The sequence below is a fragment of the Rattus norvegicus genome, chromosome X, assembly GCF_021556685.1.
Source record: "Rattus norvegicus strain SHRSP/BbbUtx chromosome X, alternate assembly SHRSP_T2T, whole genome shotgun sequence".
NCBI classification, from domain to species: domain Eukaryota; kingdom Metazoa; phylum Chordata; class Mammalia; order Rodentia; family Muridae; genus Rattus; species Rattus norvegicus.
The window spans coordinates 83,645,819-83,668,920 of NC_141554.1; the positions used below are offsets into that span (position 1 = coordinate 83,645,819).

Consider the following 23,102-nt stretch of genomic DNA (forward strand, 5'->3'; position numbering starts at 1 on the left):
TCCCTTTCTCTGATTCTCCTCCAGAAAACCCCCATTCCATCTCCCAACCCCCTGCTTCTATGGGGGTGTTCCCTTGCCCAACTACACACTCCTGCCTCCTTGCTCTGGCATTCCCATACATTGGGGGCATTTAACCTCAGGACCAAGGGCCTCTCCTCCCACTGATGCCTGATAAGGCCATTCTCTGCCACATATGCAGCTGCACACATGGGTTCCAACATGTATACTCTTTGATTTGTGGAGCTCTGAGGGTTCTAGGTGGTGATATTGTTTTTCTTCTTATGGTGTTGCAAACCCCCTCAGCTCCTTCAGTCCTTTTTCTAAATGTGCCATTGGGGTTGCTGTGCTCAGTCCAATGTTTGGCTGCCAGCATCCACCTCTGTAATTGTCAGGCTCTGGCAGAGGCTCTCAGTAGATATCTATAACAGGCAGCAAGTACTTCTTGGCATCTACAATAGTGTCTGGGTTTGGTGTCTGTATATGGGATGGATTCCCAGGTGGGGCAGTATCTGGATAGCATATTCTTTAGTCTTTGTTCTATACTTTGCTTCCATATTTCCTTTAGACAAGAACAATTCTGGGTTAAAAACTTAGAGTTGAGTGGGTGGCCCCATCCCCCAACTAGGGGCCTTGCCTGCTTCTGGGTATAGACTCCCTCCCCTTTGTTGTGTTTTAATTTATCTAATCCTCATTAGATCATCTGAGTCTCTTGTTTTCCTGGCATCTGGGACTTGCTGGTGGCTACCCGCATTTTCCCATCCCCCATCACTACACACCTCTGTTCAATTTCCTGACCCTCTTCTGTTTATCATTCCTGTCTCTTCCCATACCTGATCCTTCTCCCCACTTTTTCCCTCTATCCCTCCTCTCTTCCTACCAAGTCCCTCCCACCTTCTACCTCCCTTGAGCATTTTGTTCCCCTTTCTGAGAAGGACTGAACCATCCACACTTTGGTCTTCCTTCTTGAGCCTCATGTTATCTATTAATTGTATCGGGTATTCTGAGATTTTGAACTAATATTTACTTATCAATGAGTGTATGCCATGTATGTTCTTTTGTGACTAGGTTACCTCACTTAGGATGATATTTTCTAGTCTCATCTATTTGCCTGCAAATTTCATGAAGTCATTGTTTTAATAGCTGAGTAGTAATCCATTATGTAAATGTACCACATTTTCTGTATCCATTCCTCCGTTGAAGGGCATCTGTGTTCTTTTCAGCTCTGGCTATTATAAATAAGGCTGCTATGAACATAGGGGAACATGTGTCCTTGTTATATTTTGGAGCATCTTTTTTTGGATATATGTCCAGGAGTGGTATAGCAGGGTCCTCAGGTAGTCCTATGCCCAATTTTGTGAGGAATCCCCAGACCAATTTTCACAGTGGATATAGCAGCAGGCAATCTCACCAACAATGGAGAAGGGTTCCTCTTTCTCCACATCCTTACCAGCATTTGCTGTCACCTAAGTTTTTGATCTTAGCCATTCTGACTGGTGTGAGGTGGAATCTCAGTGTTGTTTTGATTTACATTTCCCTGACAACTAAGGATGTTGAACTTTTCTTTAGGTACTTCTCAGCCATTTGATAGCCCTCAGCTGAGAATTCTTTTTGCAGTTCTGTACTCCATTTTTAATAGAGTTGTTTGGTTCTCTGAAGTCTAACTTGTTGATATCATTGTATGTATTCGATATTAGCCCTCTATAGGATGTAGGATTAGTAAGGATTTTTCCCCAATCTGTAGGTTGCCATTTTGTGCTATTGGCATTGTACTTTGCCTTACAGAAGCTTTGCCATATTATGAGGTCCCATTGTCGATTCCTCATCTTAGAACATAAGCCATTGCTGTTTTGTTTAGAAAAATTTCCCCTGTGCCTATGTGTTCAAGGCGCTTCCCCACTTTCTCTTCTATTACATTCAGTGTATCTGATTTTATGTGAAGGTTTTGATTGACTTGAACTTGAGCTTTGTACAAGGAGATAAGAATGGATCAATTTTTATTCTTCTACATGCTGACTGCCAGTTGAACCAGCACCATTTGTTGAAAATGCTATCTTTTTTCCACTGGATGGTTTTAGCTCCTTTGTCAAAGATCAAGTGACCATGGGCATATGGTTTCATTTCTGGGTCTTCAATTCTTTTCCATTGATCTACCTGCCTGTCTCTGTACCAATACCATGCAGTTTTTATCACAATTGGTCTGTAATACAACTTGTTGTCAGGGATGGTGATTCCACAAGAAGTTCATTTATTGTTAAGAACAGTTTTTGCTATCTTGGGTCATTTGTTATTCCGAAGAATTTGCAACTTGCTCTTTCTAACTCTATGGAAGATTGAGTCAGAATTTTCATGTGGAATGCATTCAATCTGCAGATTGATTTCAGCAAGATGGCCATTTTACTATATTAATCCTGCCAATCCTTGAGCATGGGAGATCTTTCCAACCTATGAGATCTTAAATTTCTTTCTTCAGGGCTTTGAAGTTCTTGTCATACAGATTTTTCACTTGCTTGAATAGAGTTATACCAAGGTGTTTTATATTAATTGTGACTATTGTGTGAGGCTGTCTCTCCTATTTTCTTTTTCAGCCTGTTAATCATTTAAGTAGAGGAAAGCTACTGATTTGTTTGAGTTAATTTTACATCCAGTCACTTTGCTGAAGTTATTTGTCAGGTTTAGTTCTCTGGTTGAATTTTTGGGGCCAGTCAAGTATATTATCATATCATCTGCAAATAGTGATATTTTGACTTCTTCCTTTCCAATTTGTATCTCTTTGACCTCCTTTTGTTGTCTGATTGCTCTGGCTAGGTCTTGGAGAACTATATTCAGCACATAGGTATGCAGCCTTGAAGCTAAGAAACACATACTGAATACCTAAATTAACAAAATTTTAAATGAAAAGAGGATATAACAACCAATACTTAAGAAATCCAACGAATCATTATATAATACTTCAAAAGTCTATACTTCTCCTAAAAAATACTAATAGATACTCTGGATGACTGCCCTGATTTTAAGAAAATGGACGTGTATTCAGGTGAAACACATTGAGAACCAGGAGAGTATAATTATACCAAAACATTGGACATTGGTAAAATGACAGTATTTTACTACCATCATAATTGCTAGCAATGGACTCTGTACATTTTTGCTTAAATGATACTCTTTTCTAAGCATTTAATCCTTTGAAAGAGTTCCTTTCCTTAATTTTCCCTTTATACATTTTAGAATATCTTCCTTTCTGGATATTTCTTCTCTATATCTTTCACACATCATGTGATAAGAATGAACCATATGAATTAATCTGTGTCCACCCCAAGGAACCAATTAATTTAAGGAGCTTGCTTACTGTGCATAGGTGAAGGGTTACTGACAGGAACAGGTACCCCCAACCAGATACTCTGCAGTGTCTCTACTCAACATGTATAATGGCTTTCCCAGTTTTATAAGTGAACCTTCCCTGTCCTTGGTCTTACCCAGCCTATATACACTAGCTTCTCCCCAAAGCCATGAAACAATATGTGACATAACTGCAGAAGAGAGGCTTTAAGAGAGGCTGAATACTTTGAATGAGGGTCCAATGACTCTTTCTACCCCTTATATAAAGGAATGCCAACACTCTAAAAGTTTAGTTATGTTTGGTCTACCTTAGGTCTATGGGTTATCCAATATCTGGTTCCTGCCCATCATGAGTTTTCTCTCATGTCTTAGGTCTCAAGTTAAACTAAACATTGGTTCACCACTCCCACAAGTTCTGTGCTACAATTGCTCCAGTAAATTTACCAGGCAGGACAGATAGTCAATTGAAAGTTTTGTGATGTGTTGGTATCCACGTTTTTATTTTATTTTATTTTATTTTATTTCATTTCATTTTATTGATAGCCTATACCATAGTGAGTAGTACATTGGGGAGAAGACCCCATCATGGAACCTGTTCAACCTCTCCACTTTCAATGAGCTGTGTGGATGAGTCCACATTAATGAGGACTCACTGTAAATTTTTAGAGAGGAATCCTCTGTCCTAGCATCTACCTAGGTTTTTGGTGATCTCCATGGAATCCCCATGGCCAAGAACTTGACTGCATACAATGCTGGTCCATGACTGGAAGCCTTGATAGCAAGTTTAGACTTCACATCTTCCAGTACCGAACACAACTGATCAAAAGACATGGATGAAATGATTCCTAATGATATTCTGTTAGACTCCTAGATGCCTTGTCCAGTTATAAAGGATTCTTCCAGCAGTAGATGGGACTGGATACAGCGACTCATAGCCAGACATTATGCATAATGTTCTAAATTAGATTTCTCCATTAGGTTCCTCCATTGGGAGATCAGGGAACCCTGTGGAAAATAGGAAAGAAAGATTGTAGAAGTTAGAGGGGATTGAAGCCACCAGAAGAACATGGCCCACTGAATCAACTAAGCAGGGCTAATACAGGCTCAAGGAGCAAGCTGGAACCTACATTGATCTGAACCACATTCTCTGCATATATGTTATAACTCTTAGCTTGGGATTTTTGCAGGATACCTAACTCTGGGAGTAGGTGTGTCTCTGTCTATTTTGTCTGCACTTGGCAGTCTTTTGCACCTATTGGTCACTTTGTAAAGCTTCAATATGGGGGCTTTTGCCTTGTTTTCTCATATCTTGTTATGTAATATTTGGTTGCTACTTTTGGAGACGTGTTCTTTTCTTAAGAGGAAATTGAGTGGGTGGATTTTGGGAAGAGGGGAAGTGGATGAGAGATGTGGGAAATAGAGGAGGGGGATCTGTAGTTGGGATGCAATGTTTTGCTCCTTGATTCAATTAGAAAGAAGGGGGCAAACTCTAGCAGGTTGTGGTAGGAGGTGGTAGTGCAGGCTCTGGTAGCTATTGATGCAAGCGTGAGCTGGCACAAGAGGATGACACGGTGCACCATCTGCCATGTCCCTCTATTTTCTTTAGACAAGAACAATTCTGGGTTAAAATTTTGAAGATGGGTGGGTAAAAGACAATGAAATAAGTTAATATTACCTGGGTATATAATGTTAACTTATGAGGTTTTAAAGTTCCCAGGTAAATCTTATAGAAAACATAAGATATTCTTTATGCAGTACATAGACTTCCTAGCATATCAGAGCCACGGGTTTTGAATGAATTTTTATTGGCTATTTTATTTATTTACATTTCAAATGATATCACCTTTCCCATTATCCCCTCTGTAAACCCCTTTCCCATATCCCACCCCCTGCCTCCCTGAAGATGCTCCCCAACCCACCCACACATTCCATCCTGTCTCCCTTCCCTGACTCCCTATGATGGGACATTGAGCCATCACAGGATCAAGGTCCTCTCCTCCTGTTGATGCCCGACAAGGCCATCCTCAGTTACATATAGAGCTGGAGCCATGAGTCCCTCCATGTGTACTCTTTGGTTGATGGTTTAGTCCCTGGGAACTCTGTGCGATCTGATTGGTGGATATATTTTGTTTTTATGGAGTTGTAAACTCCTTCAGCTCCTTCAGTCCTTCCCCTAAGGGAACAGTAGAGGAACAGGACTCCTCTATTGGGGTCCCTGTGCTCAGTCCAATGGTTGGCTGCAAGCATCTGCATCTGTATTGGTCAGGCTCTCGTAGAGCCTCTCAGGAGAAAGCTATAACAGGTTCCTGTCAGCAAACACTTCATGGCATCAGCAATAGGGTCTGGGTTTGATGTCTGCAGATGGGATGGATCCCCAGGTAGGGCAGTCTCTGGGTGGCTGTTCCTTTAGTCTCTGCCCCACTTTTGTCCCTCTATTTTCTTTAGACAAGAACAATTCTGGGTTAAAATTTTGAAGATGGGTGGGTAAAAGACAATGAAATAAGTTAATATTACCTGGGTATATAATGTTAACTTATGAGGTTTTAAAGTTCCCAGGTAAATCTTATAGAAAACATAAGATATTCTTTATGCAGTACATAGACTTCCTAGCATATCAGAGCCACGGGTTTTGAATGAATATATGTTTCAGACATAAAGAAGCATCAAACATATAACAAACCATCTTCATATTACAGTTACAGAATCCAGTAAAACCTTAAGAAATCCCTAGTACACCTGTAATTCTGGAGTTGTTAAGAGATCTTTAGACATCTTTGTCCTCTCTATGATCAATATCCATCCCCCTAGCTGTTTTCACTACATCTTTATTTTTTATATCATCTTTATATTTTAGGATAAATTATAGTACACATGAAATGTTTTTAATATAAAACTGAATCTATTGGTTTACATTGGACAAGAGATTTGCTGTAGAGTTCCATGACAACTAGCTAGACAAATTCACCCATCTTCCTTATAACCTGTACAGATTTGTCCAGGTGAGCCCTATCATCTTTGGTTGTGCAATGAGAAGAGAGGTCAACAAGAGATAGAAAAACAAATAAATACATTAGATTCTTCTACCAGACATAACACTTACTTTGAATTGGCACCTCTGTTATTTTTAGTGTAGGTGGCAGTTAGTATTGATACTGATCATTGAGGAAGACCAAGCCATCAATCAGTAGTATCTGCCTTTACAAAAGCCCAGACTTGCTAGACTTGGAGTGAACATCATCCATAGTCAGTTTAGGTATGTCTGTAAATGAAGGTAGAAAACCTAAAAACAACAACAACAACAACAATAATAATAACAATAACTCTTAATGCGCCCCCTCCATCCTATACAGCGATCAAGTTGTAGAACAATATAATATTCTGTTATTTCTTCATAAAAGAATCATCTTTCCTTGTAGTCTATGTTCAGGCAAACCTGTGTATAGAAAAATAGAAAACATCCCTCTCTTGATGCACATGGATATAAAAGATTTCAATAGGTAATGATAAAGAGAGGAGTCTTTACTGATAATTTCTTGTCTGTAAGAAAAAAGATGTATTGGAATGTCTTTCATAAATTCTTTGTTTAGCTCTCCAGAGGATACTTTGGAGAGTTCCTTGCTTTTGTTCCATTTCTCACTAGTAGCAAAGAGAAAGCAATTACATTAGTTGCCTACTGATATGGACCTGGAAAACTGTATTCTCCCATTTTCATTAGCAACCACGAAGAAGGCAGAGTCTGTTGGCATTGTACATGCTTACAGATGTGTCTCCTTACTATTCTTTGACTTTACTAAACGCTCTCTGTATTTTGTCTGGCTTACATTAAATTGTTTTGCTGGATCCTCATCCAGCAAAACTCCAGGAATATATATTCACATCACATACAATCTTGGATTAACTACCAATGATTTAGAGATAATGGTACATAAGAATCATCTAAAATAGCTTGGATAGAGATAATATCAAAATACACTTTTTCCTTAGCATGTTTATGTGATAAAAATTGGAATGTGAAAACAAAAGAAAGGCTTCTCAGGGCATGATGGTGCTGAAAAAAGTGAATATCAAGCATGGAGCAAAGGAGTTCTGAGTATTTTAAGAACAGCAGCCTTGGAGATTCCAGTCAAAAAAAGCAGGCTTCAAGACCCATCATATACCCAGCCTCCTGCAAAAACAAATAGACTCTGCTTTGCCTCTAGCTTCTGTACAAGTTACCCATTGTGAATAAATTCTCTATTTCTTAGAAATCTATTCTTTAGGTTCCCCTTGGGATCAGTTTTTACCTAAAACTCTCATCTGGGCTGATCCAAATGCATATGTGCTTTCTACACCTGACCATTTCAAATTGTCAGCTTTTTTTGATAATCTAACTAGTATTAAAGACACATAACTAAGGAAACTCTTTAACAACTCATCTAGAAATCAGTATACATATTGTGCCAATCAATGATTCATAATTAAAACAATACAAAAAAATCACCATAGAAGCACTGGTTTTATTTCCTGAGTATAATATAAAAGGAGTAATATGGTAAGTGTTCAGTGGCTCAGGCACATTTAAGGATGCTGCCATTTTAGTTTGTGCCATATGGTTAATTAACTAGGACAGTGATGAAATTACATGGTATTCACTATTTTTACAAGCTCATTAGCAAAGACTGTGGCAAACCACATGATTAGCTTTGGCTCATGAGTTCATGGTAGAGTTTCATCAACTACATGGTAAATTTATCCTATTTTCCATCAAGAAATACATACTCTTGGGATCTAGATTGAATGTGAACAGTTTTACCCATTACTTTAAAATAACACACCATAATTGGTTTAGCATGGATCTATCAGGAGATGGTGTCTGTGGCATAGATAAGTAGGCCAAACCTACCAATGAAATAGAGGAAAAAAATTCCATGATCTCAAACCAAAAAAGGTTTTACCACACAAATTGAAACAGTGAACACCAAGCATTGTCACCTGGATCTTGTTTTAATTTCCCCTCTTTCTCTATGGACAAGATGTTGTTTAGTGCCATTTTATCCCACTCATGCATGCTGTGTACTGAGATCATATGGATCTAAGCTGTTACCCAGTTGCTGGAAGGCATCATCAACCACAGTGAGATTTTTTTTTTATCTTTATTAACTTGAGTATTTCTTATTTACATTTCGATTGTTATTCCCCTTCCCGGTTTCTGGGCCAACATCCCCCTAACCCCTCCTCCTCCCCTTCTATATGGGCTTCCCGTCCCCATCCTTCCCCCATTACCAACTCTCCCCTGAACAATCACGTTCACTAGGGATTCAGTCTTGGCAGGACCAAGGGCTTCCCCTTCCACTGGTGCTCTTACTAGGCTATTCATTGCTACCTATGAGGTTGGAGCCCAGGGTCAGTCCATGTATAGTCTTTGGGCAGTGGCTTAGTCCCTGGAAGCTCTGGTTGCTTGACATTGTTGTACATATGGGGTCTCTAGCCCCTTCAAGCTCTTTCAGTCCTTTCTCTATTCCTTCAACGGGGGTCCCGTTCTCAGTTCAGTGGTTTGCTGCTGGCATTCGCCTATGTATTTGCTGTATTCTGGCTGTGTCTCTCAGGAAAGATCTACATCCGGTTCCTGTCAGCCTGCACTTCTTTGCTTCATTCATCTTATCTAGTTTGGTGGCTGTATATGTATGGGCCACATGAACCACGGTGAGATTTAACCATGCCAAGAGACTGCAATCGTTCCTTCTACCAAACCCAAACCAAGGTTTCCCATGTTCTCTGAGGGTACTAAATGGAGAAGGAAAGTAAGTAGAGAAAATCTCATGGCGAGAGAGAGAGAGAGAGAGAGAGAGAGAGAGAGAGAGAGAGAGAGAGAGAGAGAGAGAGAGAGAGAGAGAGAGCTTAATTGAAGCCACACATTTTCTATCTCTCTTATCTCTCCTTTGTTAAATCATTCAATGGTGTGAGAAAGCCTCAGATCCAACCAGAGGAATTGGATATCCCTGTTTAACCCTGTTTGAGAGAATGTTTCCTATTGTTTCTCATTTTATTTTCTTTATAGCTCTTTTACCTAGGTTATTTTACCATTTTAGTTTATCTTGTGCTCAAGGGCACATTGTGGATAATTCTCTGACACTGATTTTCATAACAAAGGTATCTCTCAAGCCCTAGGTTGACTTGACCATCAAAGGAATACTTTGATGTTTTCCACAGCCTTACTTACCTTCAGTCTGTTCTGAATATTCTTGGTATCCATGGTGATTTCTTTGGGGCCAACCCAACCTTCATTGTCCAAAGTCTTCCATACTCCAGGTTCTATGGATGACCTGGTGCATACCAAAGGGCAGAGCACTCAGGTGCTACTCCCCCACCCCACCCCTACAAAATAAATAGAAGCAAAAGTAAAATAAGAGCTTGTGGGATGTGTATCCCCTAGGAGGGTGATTGAGATAGTTCTTCCCGTGAGCCATGTTCTCAAACTGAGACCATAAAGTTTTAGAAATATATTTAGGGTCCCAAAGAAAGAGACCGTCACACTTATTGAAGTGTCTGTACAAGACAAAACTTACTCTTCATCAAGAGTGAGTTCAGAAAAATTGATACATCTTTTTATTCTTTTTGATGGATACCTAAAACCTAACTTGAAATGAAAGCTTTATTATACTGAGGGCAAGTAACAAAATAATGCACACAGTTTCTGTTGATCAAATTTGAGTGAGAGGACAATGAATGCTTTTCTTGGAATGTCTTCTTGAAACATAACATCTTAGAATCTAGAATGTGGTTAGGATTAAGTAATGTATTATGGAGATAGCAGGGAAAATCCTTATTCTTGGATTTTTTTTTTTGGCTTACTATTTGACCAATAAGTTCTCTGGACTACTGAAAATTGAAAATATCATACCATGTTTAAAGGAAGAAGAAAGTCATGCTCTCCTGCAATTTATTTGCCAAGAAAGTACCTGAAGCAGTTGCAGTTCTCTCTAATCTTGTGTACATAATGGTCAAGAGATGACTCTATAGGCATTAACATGTTGATCAAGCATTCATTATGATTTAACTCGGTAAGCCTATTATATACAATCACCAATTCTTTTCTTCATCACCTGTAAAATGGGGATGTGAAATTGTCAAATTTGTTAGTCATTGTAAAACTGAAATGCTTGGTCTGGATATAGTGGCACACACATTTAGTCTCATCATTCTGGATGATGAAAAAAAAATCACACTCACAAACTCAATCCCAGTATGAGCTAAATAGTAAGAATCTGCTTCCAAAAAATAAATTGATGCAGGGAGAGAAATAATGAGAACACCAATATCATACCACATATAAAATAAATTTCCCAGTGTAGGGGAATGTCAGGATGGGAAAGGGGGATGGTTGGGGAAGGGGAATGCACTCATAGAAGAAAGGGGATGGGGATGGGATAGGGGGCTTATGGACTAGAAACCTGGAAAGGGAATAACATTTGAAAAGTAAATAAAAAATTTCAATAAAAAATAAATTTCAAGTCAACGATAAATCGTACTTTTCTTTTTTATTTTTTATTAGATATATTTCTTTACTTATATTTCAAATGTTATTCCCCTTCCCGGTTTCCTGTCCATAAGCCCCCATTCCCTCCCCACTCACTCCCCCATATGTGTATTCCCCACATACATACCCTTTACTGCCCCCCATATTTCCCTGCACTGGGGATCCAACCTTGGCAGGACCAAGTGCTTCCCCTTCCACTGGTGCCCCAACAAGTCTATTCTCTACTACATATGCAGTTGGAGCCCTGGGTCACTGCCTGTATAGATTTTCAGTAGTGGTTTAGTCCCTGGAAGCTCTGGTTGGTTGGCATTGTTGTTTTTATGGGGTTGCAAGCTCCTTCAATTCTTTCAATCCTTCCTCTAATTCCCCCCAAGGGGATCCTGTTCTCAGTTCAGTGGTTTGTTACTAGCATTGACCTCTGTATTGGACATGCTCTGGATGTGTCTCTCAGGAGAGATCTATATCTGGTCCCTTTCCGCATGCATTTTTTAGCTTCATCAATCTTATCTAGTTTTGATGGCTGTATATATATGGGCCACAGGTGTGGCAGGCTCTGAATGACCATTCCTTGAGTGGCTGTTCTAAACTTTGCTTCCATATCTTCTCCTATGGATATTTTCCCCCTTTTAAGAAGGAATGGGGTGGTTGGGGATTTGGCTCAGTGGTAGAGCACTTGCCTAGGAAGCGGTCCCCAGCTCCGAAAAAAAGAATAGAAAAAAAAAAGGAGTGGGAACATCTACATTTAGTCATCCTTCTTCTTGAGCTTCCTGTGGTCTGTGGATTACATCTTGGATAATTCGAGCTTTTGGGCTAAATATCCACTTATCAGTGTGTGCATACCATGTGTATTTTTTTTTTTTTTTGTGATTGGGTTACCTCACTCAGGATACTTTCTAGTTCTATCCATTTGCCTATGAATTTAATGATACAATTGTTTTTTGATATCTGAGTAGTACCACATTTCTGTATCCATTCCTCTATTGAAGTGCATTTCAGTTCTTTCCAGCTTCTGGCTATTATAAATAAGGCTGCTATGAACATAGTTCAACCTGTATATTTGTTGTATGTTGGAGCATCTTTTGGGTATATGCCCAAGAGAGGTATAGCTGTCAGGCCTAACTATCAATGGAGGTTTGGTGATGATGGCATTCTAATGAAAACAGTCTTTTTAAAAGGTTCACTGATTTGTAGTTGATTCTAAAATGGATGTTTCCTGGTAATTTTTCATAAAGAACCTTAACTGTTACATAGTTTGTGCATCCATAGATAAACTTAATTGTAGGGATTCAATGTAAAGCATCATTAATACCTATACTTTTATGTAGGCATAATTATTTTTGCAAGCTATGTTTAATAAGGGTTCAACCTCTCCTCTAGCCGACCACCTAGCAGAGGTAGTAGAAGAGAAAAATGTATTAGGATATGGAGGAAATGGACCTGTTGCACAATAATTCTTTGAGGGGCAAGCTCAATCTTCTTTCTCAGCAATTCAGTCCTGTAGAAAACACCAAATACAATTTAGCAGCTGTAGACCAGACCTTAAGGCAGGCAGACACCAGGCATGAACCAGCAGCTGTAATTCTATCATGAAGGAATCACAATGTTCACCAACCAGACTGAGGTGAGGACACAGAAGCTGCAGCAGCAGCATCAAGAACCTCAGAAGCAGTTCTTTGGAGAGTTTCTCTCTGATGTTATCACTGGTAGAGTTCAGCAATGCTATGTAAGGTGATCCAATATATGCATAATTTAGCAAAGAATATCAAGGCAGGGTAAAGCAAACCATTGCTCATTGCTTATTTCCCATTCTCAGTGGAGACATATTTATACTCCTTCATCACAGGTCCTTTCACATGTTTGCTATATCAAAACATTCTTTCACCTGTGTCTGCTTCAGGAAAATAGTATTAGCATTTTGAAATGATCTTGTAATATAATATATAAAACATTAGTAAACCCAAGGCTTTCATGGTGTAATATTAAAACATAAAAATAAAATGACAATTATGAATTATCAATTGATTATCATGTATGTGGTACAGAAGTAATGCTATTTGCCCAGGAAGAATCTTAAAACTAATGTTGAAATACATAAGAAGTGATAAATTAATGATTTCAATATCATGAGCTTGATACCCAGATACTATACAATTCAGAGATGCCATTAGACTGCATCCATGTACATAGAATTTCAATATAGTAAATTTCACTTGTGAAAGTAATTCTGTAAGGGTTTATCCCCAAAAGTTCAAACTTGGCTGAGAAACTTTCTGCAGGAATTTCCTCCATTTCCAATTTTATATGTTCCAATCTTGCCTTTTATGGATTATTTAAATATAATTTCTCTTTGTCTAACTAAATAGTTCTGTCTTCTTATTTTCCACTTCATGTATATTGTGGTATTATATATGTCTTAGGTAGTTCTTACAATATGTGTACTTTTTCATTATTTGAAGACATTGAAAGTTTCAAGGGGTAACAGGCTTTGCCAATTTTGTTATCTATGTTTTCACATTACCTCTACATATATCCTATGTCATAATTGCTTGCTCATTACATACAGAATGAATGAACAAAGACGTGCAAAATAGTACGTATAAGTAGGATATTTTTATTTGAGTTTAAAACGACAGTTGTTACACTGAATTCTATGGGATGAGGAAATTTTCCAGGTTGTGTCCATTTGCTCCCTTGTAATAATACTTTTTCGTCTTGTTATAACTAATTCCACAAAGGCAACCCTTATTTCAGGAAATTCATAATTTTCTAACATCCATAATAAGAAATTGTCTAACTGGTCACAGATGGCCAATCTTCATTTGTAAGGGAACTACGGAAGCATGATCTTTCAATATATTAAAATGACACTTGGACTCAATTATATTAACTTAAAACAGTAATAAAATTTCGTTGCAGAGTAACTAAAAGCTTTAGGTCATGATTTTCTATCTGTCACACAATATGGAAATTTTCTCAATGGATATTGTTTCCAGATTATTCATTTCCAAATTTAAATCCGACAATAAGAGAAAATTTTACTTATGTAATTAATACTGCAAGACTCTTGTATTTTCTTTAACATATTCTTCCATTTATCTAAATATGTAACCTGTACTAAAAGATCAACAATGACTTTGCTATGATATTAGTAAAAGAAAGTTCTATTGACAACAACTTCAATTTAATTAAGATAACTAGAAAAGGACCTTATGAAGGAGGAGAAGGCCACCTACAATTTTAGGCATTCAAGAAAACATTCAACTTGCTAAAATAGAAAGTATTACAGCAAAAATAGTTATATTATCAAAAATGCCTATAGACTAATTGCAATCTCCATCCAATTTCCTAAAACATTTTTCCAGGGAAAAACACCTAAATTCATATGGAAATAAAAAACATCTAAATATCCAAATTCAATCTTAGCAAAGGAAAAATGATACAGTTATGACAGCACCTGAATTCAAATTAGACCACAAAGTGATGACAGCAAAGTAAGCATAGTTGTGGCATGAAACCATGTGTGGGCCAATGGAAGATAAAGGACAATGATGTTAAGAGATGTACAAAAGACAATCTATTTAGAAATTTATTTTGTGAAAACTCCTTACCCATATATAGAAGAATTGTATTAAATCCATATTTTTATCTTGTATAAAAATTAATTCATAATGAATTAAAATCTGAAATGCTGAATCTTGGAAATGAATACCTATAAGATTCACCTCTACATATAGGCAATAATTTTTAAAAAATAATGAAAAGTACAGGAAATAATCCCTATAATTGACAGAGTACCATAAAATTTGAGGATGATCCTCATATAGCAAGGGAAATAATTAGATGTGTGAAGAAATAGCCCACAAAATGGAAGGACATCTTTGATAGCTGTGCATCAGTAAGAGGATCAGTATCTAGACTACATAAGTAACTAGAATACTAAATATCATACACCTTTCAACTCAACATCCCAATCAACATGGTAAGAAGGCAAATAGTGCTTACAAAATGAATTCATTATAAATGACCTACAAGCATATGAAAAAAATTCAATGTTATTGGCTTGTTTTCATCACTGCTCTATTGCTAAGAAGTGATGCCATGACCATATCAACTCTTATAAAAGAAGGACTTTATTTGGGATTTGTTTATATTTTCAGGTCTTTAGTCCATTATCAACAGGCAGGAAGCATGCTGGTATGCAGACAGACATGATGCTGGAGAAGCAACTGAGCATTCTATATCTGGAATCACAGACACCTGTAAGAGAGAGCCACCAGAACTGGTTTGGGCTTTTGAAACCTCAAAGCCCATCCCCTTGATACACCTCCTTCATACCTCCTAATCCTTGGCAAATAGTATCACTCCTTGATGACTAAGCTTTCAAATATATGAGCATTCTTATTCCAACCACATTAGCTATCGTATAAGTGCAAATGAAAACAGAATTAACATTCTCCTCTCACACCACTCAGTATTCTATCATCAAGGAAAATAACACCACCAAATGCTAAAGAAGAAGCAAAGAGACTAAAGCCCTTATATGCTAGTGGTAGAATATGAACATTTTAGCTTTACAGCTGTAACTATGGACATTTACTCAAAAGCTAAACAAATTTACTGTATAGTGCACCTCTAATGATAGAGTCTAAGTCAAGATATAAAGCAGAGCACTGTAGATCCATAGTATTTACTGCAGTATTTGTAATGTCCAAGTTATGGAGAAAGGAAATAATTTGCATATACGTACAAGGAAGTGTTATTTAACTACAAAGAAGAATAAAATTCTGTCTTCTGACTGAGAGTGGATACAACTGACGAGCATCATAGTTAGCCCAATTAAGGACAGTAAATATCACCTTTGTGTCAAAGAGAAAAGGGGATTTAGATCTAAAAATTTAAAGAAATCTAAAACTTCCAAGCCATATTATAGTGCAAACCCATTTCATCTCTTAAAGTTTCAGATTCCTTATCAAATATATAGTAATAGTAAATGCTTTCTGATAGCACTGAAGTCACTATTAAATGAGCTATGGTATAACCAGTTCAATAAAACATTTTGTTCTTAGGTAAAATCAGTCAGTGGGCTTTGTCCTGGCCAGTAAGGAAAAAAGGCTCAGAACTGGCTTCAGATTACTTACTTGGTTGATCATCTAGGAGATGAATAATCAATATTTTCTAATGTGTAGTTTGAAAGTGATAGTGGTTGTGCTGACAATGCTTTGGAGACAAAGTTAAGACAATCACTATTAATAGAATATACTGTTCAAAAATTTAGGCAAGAATAACTTATGAAGCTTAAACATATCTCATGAAGGACAGTATTTAGTAATAATAAACTATTTATTTCTAAATAACTTGGTAAATTTAAAGACTTCAGTATAAAAATAAGATGATACATATGTCAACTCACTTGATATAACTGTGCAATGTATACATCACATGTTTTTAATTATTAATTAAAATAGTAATACAAATATATTTTAAAATGTTATAGTATATTGCTAATTTTTAATATCTTAAAGTATAGATAATTTTTAAACAACTTTTAGAATTGTATCTCCTTTTCTACTGAATGGCATTTTATAATACATATTTATTTTCATTATTCTCTTTTTTTACATACACCTTTAACCTTGCAAACATTCTACCTAGTTCACACTAAAATAAAACATTTTTGTGCCTCCATTGCAGCTCTTGGCATAATCTTTGTCAGAGCAGACATTTCTGTTTGCCTGCTAGATCAGGAGTTCCTTAAGGGAGAAATGTCTATGGGGCATTTCACATACCCTAGATAATACCTAAAATGTAATAGTGTCAGCTACATATTAGGCTGTTAATACATGTTTGTAATGTGTCTCCGTTGGATTATAAATTTTTCTCATTATAAATTTTCTGAATTTTTGTGCAAATTTTTCCATTCATGGGACTCTTGGAGAGTTAGAGCAGCTTAAGCAGCTAAATAGTCACCAACCTCATGTCCACAAAACTCTTTATAGTTACAAGACAAAGATTATTATTTTTTTGATCATTCCCTGTGTGATACACTTAGTTAATTTACACCTTACCTATTCAAACATCCAAAAAAGCCAAAATTTTTCCTGCTATATTTCACAACCCTATGTGAAGATTTGCTACTGTACTATTTTCATTCCCAGGCATAAGTTATAGATATAACAGAAAGGGGGATTTCTTTGTGTGTCTCATTGGTTTCAGCTCACTGCCTTAAACAGACTGAGTCAAGGCCATGTTTTCATGCCATAGACATGCTATTCAAATACCAGTGTGACCACATTTGAAAAGCCACTCTGTACCACTTCATTGCCACAGATGTCTTTTACATCTGGCAAGGGCCGTTTCTCCGCATGTCAACAGTAATTCAGTTTAACAGCTGTCTCTTTTGACAAGCTTAGTGTCAGACTCTAAAATGACAGGGTGACAGTTTTCTTTTTCTTGAACAGAACATACTGCAAATTAACTATTTGAATACGGGATCATTGAATAGATTTTGAACACTTTTTTTTTTTTGAGTAAGCTGAATAGGCTTTGGAATCTTATTTAGATGATTACATGGTCTACAAAGCCATTGAAGCTGATATTTTAACGGACTTTCAGGGTGTTTCAATCAGTACCTGTTATCTCCTTATATATAACTAAAATGAAGGTAAAACAATTATTTTAAATAGATCATGGAATTTCAGTATAAACATTTGAATTGCATTGTTGAAACTTAACAGAGTTCTCAATGGATTGATGCTATACAACCAAATATGTGTTAATATCACAGATTTGGACAGCATGAAAATTATGTCTCCTAGATAAACCTATATACCTGTGCTAGTCTATGACAAATATCCTGAATAAAATCACAGTGATGGATGTGTGTGTTTTCTAGCATTTATGCTTCCCTTCTTTTTGATGCTTGCTTGTTCCTAATAAGACTTGGAATCCTTCTTGTCTTGCTTTTTTTTTTTTTGAGCTAAAAATGTAAGGTAAATAACTAAACTTGACAGGTTCTAAATTTCAAATTGCACTTACTGTGGAAAGTAATGGTAGTCATAACACACTAAAGTTTCTCATCTTCATCTTTACTGGTTTTCATATTTAATTCCCAAATTAGCATTTGAGAACACTACAAGTTTATTATGCCACAGTCTATAGGTCAAAAGAAGATTTTGCAGAATGTGGCTCAACTATTCCTTCAACTTATGGTCAGAAAACAGTAAAATCAAAATAATTATAATGTTCTACTCCCTTCAAGAGGATGTAATAAATATGCTTATTCTCAGTAAGTTACTGAAGTATTAATTATCTTGTGATTGCCAATTGAGGCTATTTTCTCCATTCTAGAAATTATCTTTCACGTCATACCCTTTATCTAACAGAGATGGAAAATATAGGTTCTCTCTCTCTCTCTCTCTCTCTCTCTCTCTCTCTCTCTCTCTCTCTCTCTCATTGACTTATTCATTCCTCTTCCATCCTGTTGATGTCTTCAGCAGGGAAATTATTTTTTTAGTTAATGACTATTGATTAGGATGTACCCACCAGAACAGTTCAGATAACTTCAACTTTCATTAATTTATAACATCTGAAAAAATACTTTTATATGTAGCAAATACTTTCAGGTTCTAGGAAAGCCATGGATACCTTTCGCAAGTGTTACATAAGCAGAAACAAAGATTGCTATTTGGAAAATGTGACAAGAAGGTGATCATATAGAGATTCAGAAAAGAATTTCTTGTGAGAGAAATTTCTAACCTGAGACTTAAGCATCTAATAGAATATAAACATGCTGAAAGAAAGATAAAAATGTGTGAAAACTTTATATTAGAAGGAGATGAACTATAGAGAAATCGGTGCTTTGATTAAAGTCAGTTATGTCCTAAACTAACTCTGTTGTTGACTTTGGGTTAAAACAATGCCAATATTCTATTCTGAAATTACTAGCCATAATTGTGCAAAATCTCTTCTCATTTGCCATCCCCCTTTTTGAATTTTTTAATTGGATATATTTCTTTATTTACATTTTAAATGTTATTCCCTTTCCCAATTTCCTGTTCAAAAGCCCCCTATTCCCTCTATAAGGATGCCCCCCAGTCCTCCTTACAACCCCACCCTTGACATTCCCCTGCACTGGGCATCCAACCTTGGTAGGACCAAGGGCTTCACCTTTCACTGGTACTCAACAAGACTACCCTCTGCTACATATGCAGCTAGAGTCATGGGTCAATCCATGCAGTCTTTCGGTAGTGGTTTAGTCCCTGAAAGCTCTGGTTGGTTGGCATTGTTGTTCTTATGCGAATGCAAGTCCCTTCAGCTCTTTGATCCTTTCTTTAATTCCTCCAACGGGGGGGGGGGTCTCTTGCACAGTTCAGTGGTTTGCTGCTAGCCTTTGCCTCTGTATTTGACATGCTCTGGTTGTGTCAGGAAAGATCAGTCTTCGGTTCCTGTCAGTATGCACTTTTTAGCTTCGTCAATCTTATCTATTTTTGGTGGCTGTATATATATATGGGTCACATGTGAGGCAGGCTCTGAATGGCCATTCCTTCAGTCTCTGCTCTAAACTTGGCCTCCATATCCCCTCCTAGGGATATTTTTGTTCCTCCTTTTAAGAAGGACTGACACATCCGCATTTTGGTTGTTCTTCTTGAGCTTCATGTGGTCTGTGGATTGCATCTTGGATAATTCATACTTTTGAGCTAATATCCACTTTTCCGTTAGGGTCATTTGTTCTCCTAATGGCACAACAAAATATAGATAATCACCCCTCTGCTTTAAAAATGGTTTACCATATATTTTTTGTCAGTCATACAGTCTACTGATAATCAGAAGTTCTGATGGAAAGGTTTGATGAGATTAGTCATGTTTTCTGATTCAGCATTTTTCAAAAGACTCATGAATAAATAATAATAATTTCAACTTTTAAGAAATTTTAAACAATGTATTATTTAATACCTAACATAGATATTTACCACTCTGAATGATCTGGCAAAAGTACATGTGAATGGATTACTTGTGCCTCATGATAAAACTTAAATTGAAGAACTGTTTCTTATCAATGAGCAAAGAGAATAGTATCTTGAGGTAGGAGCTACTGTTGGTAAAATTCCAGTAGTTTCATACTGTTGAAAAAGTTGAGTAGTACATAAATTTTGTTGATCACTGGAGAGTTTTGAAAGAATTGAGTCCAACTCTGAAAGTTCTTCTGTATTAAATGCCATCAAGCATCACCACATACACTGAAAATCTTTCACTAAATGAATTAATACATGTCAGACTTTTCTTATTAAGTTTCATATCTGTCTCAAATTTCAGTAACCATGACTTTGATTAGTTAACAACCACCATTAAAACAAGATCTTCCAATATTAAAAGATTATAACCCAATGTGTTGAGAGGATATACTTAATATTTTAGGAAAATTATACTTCTTAATTCGTAATCCATACCTTATGGACATACATCACCTGTTTTATATACTATTATATAGGAGAGACTTAACTTTTAATATGTACTACATTTACTTTATTTGATATTGTTATGTGTTTGATATAATACTGTAGTGAACTTGGATTCTTTGGTACCTCTGAGATAAATGAGTGACATGGTATATACAGAAGGTAGAGGAAAATCATTGGGAGTTGGTTATCTTCTGCTATAAATCAGTGTGTTGAAGTTGGATCATCAGGCATAAGTGGCAAGTACTTTTTGCCCATTGAGTCATCCTGCTGGTCCTGTTTCCAATATTTTAAGAGTCTCTGGGGTTTTATGTGTTCAAGAGTATGTCTCCTCCAAACACTGACAATATAGCTTTATTCGCTAATTTTAATGTCTTTTATTCTTTAGCTTATACTACCTCTACAAAGGATATAATATGTTTAATAAAATATTAATGAAGCTTTTATAAACTTTGAAATCAGCAGAAAATGTCTTTGTGCTTTGTTGTTCTATTTCAGAGTTGGTATGTCAGTATCTCTTGACAGTCCATTTAAATTCTAGAATGAAGCTGTAGTTTACTTCATGAATACACCATTACTATTACATTGAGTCTGAAGATCATGGTGATATTGACCTCTTAATAGTTCTTTTAATCAGTTGAACAATGTATTTTTTTACTTTCTGGGTCTATAATAACTTAACATTTTCAAGTATATTTCGAACTATATAGCTTTGCTTCTTGGTTTATTATAAATATTTTATTTTTGATACCATTAAAATATAATCAACTTTGGACTCTCTATTTGTCGTGTTCAGTGTTAGTACTTACAAGAACTTCTGATTTTTGAGTGTTTATCTGTTCTAATTTTGCTATTTGTTAAACTCTGTCAGCTCTATGGTGAGATTTGTATGAATACGTTTTATATCTTTTATCTCTTCTACTTGTAATGTCATTTTTATTTTCTGTATTTACAGGATTTCTATTTTACTACTTTTGTTGAGTTATGCTTTCATGTTATTTTATTAAAAGCAGAAACTTTTATACTTCAAACTTTTCAAATTTATTAATATTTTTGTAGTCCATAATTGTTTCCTGCACTTCAATATTTATTTTTAGTCCCAAAATTCTAATATTGAAGTGCACAGTTGACCTTTGGTTATATATCCAAAGAAAATTAAAACAATATTTGAAGGGATATTCAAACCCTTATATTTTTTGATTTCAACAATAATAAAAATATGGGTATAACATAAGTATCCACTGATAGACTATGAATAGTAAATATGCCACATACTAGTCAATGATCATTAATTCCTTGCAATACTAATCTCAATTAAAAAGGAGAGCTTACATTTGTGAAAATAAGGATATTCTAAGAAGATGCTATTTAATGTGAAGTGAGCCAGAGACAAAAGATCAACACTGAGTAATCTAACATACATTCTATATGACAAATGGTGTATCTAAACATAATAGCGTAAAAAGTAGAATGCTGTCTAAAAGACGGTCCAGCTGGGAGAATGAAAAGGCATTTCTCAAATGACATAAATATTTAGCTCTAGTATGAACATATTCTAAAGAACTAAAGTATAGCATAATAACTACAATTAATTGTGCATTGGGTTGAGAATAGCTATTGATACACTCATTATACAAAGTGAGGCAGCTCTGTGAATTCTTAGTCATTATTCAGGTATGCTTATATGAAAATGACACATTGCATTATTAAGTATACTCATAAATTTATCTTTGCTAATCAGATTTCAAGAAAACTGGAAACAAAAATTGTTGTGTATTCACCAACTATTGAACAATATTCTTTCTCCATATTCATGCCTGTATTTTAATATATTCTGCAGTTCTGCTGTTTGGTGAGTGTGTTTACAAGTGTTATATCTCCTTTGTGAGTTGATACTTTTGTCATTAGTAATAGTTATTTACCTTACAAAGTTGCAATGTTTTAATTTAAATTTACTTTATCTTCTATTACTGTGTTTTTTTCCTATGAATGTGTTTTTTTCCTATTTTAGTAGATTCAGGAGTTGTATTGTAGATGTATCAACTAGCGCTAGGCATCCAATGGTCAGATGTTCTCTGAATTTTGACTAGTTCTGGTATTCTTTAATGGTCTATATATGCCTCAAGAAAAAATATAAGAGTTTTCAATGAAGGACTGAAGGGTGAAATCTACTCTTACCTGTGGATACAAGGATAATATTTAGTTTGCAGTTAGGTTAGGAAATTATACTGGTTTCAGGTTCTCCTTTCAATTTTATGACCTCTTTGGCTGTGGGTAGCTGCCTAGGTTGATAGCATCTTGCACAGTTGCAGAAATAATTTATCTCCTGTTGAGTGGGACTTAAATACAATTAGATAGCTATTATAAACCCCAAAAGAAAAGTACAATGCAACTATTTTACCATTATGGGAATGTTGCTGGTCAAGTCATTGTTGTAGTTCACAGGTTTTACGTGCGGTTGGGACACCTATTGCTTTTCTCCCTTGGCAGTTTGAAGAACAACTTTTGATCCTTTTGGAGCTAGTCCCCAGGGGGGCTTTCAGGTCAGTTCCATCTCAGTTTCTTTAGCAATAGAATCTTACCTTCAATTCCTGGTAGGCAACCAAGGGTGATAGCAATAACATATATTATTTTATCTTTTGGATTTCTGTGACTAACAACACAACAGGGGCTTCTCATACATGATACTTGGGGCTGTGTTACATAGCCCATTCCTTTTTTTCCCGCCCCCTGAGCCCATTGCTCTTAAGAGGAGAAACACCACCTTAAGTGGCATAACTTCTTTAAGTTTATGT

The 23,102-nt window shown here is 36.2% G+C and overlaps 1 long non-coding RNA gene across 1 annotated transcript; it reads right to left on the reverse strand.

The window, feature by feature from the left end:
- Window positions 1-3,806: 3,806 nt before the first annotated feature.
- LOC102555876 (uncharacterized) lies at window positions 3,807-9,620 on the reverse strand. The gene is made up of 3 exons (XR_015647086.1): window positions 9,536-9,620; window positions 6,437-6,616; window positions 3,807-4,341 (listed from the first exon to the last, which is right to left on the reverse strand). It is a non-coding gene; the product is annotated as an uncharacterized LOC102555876 (long non-coding RNA).
- Window positions 9,621-23,102: the final 13,482 nt, after the last annotated feature.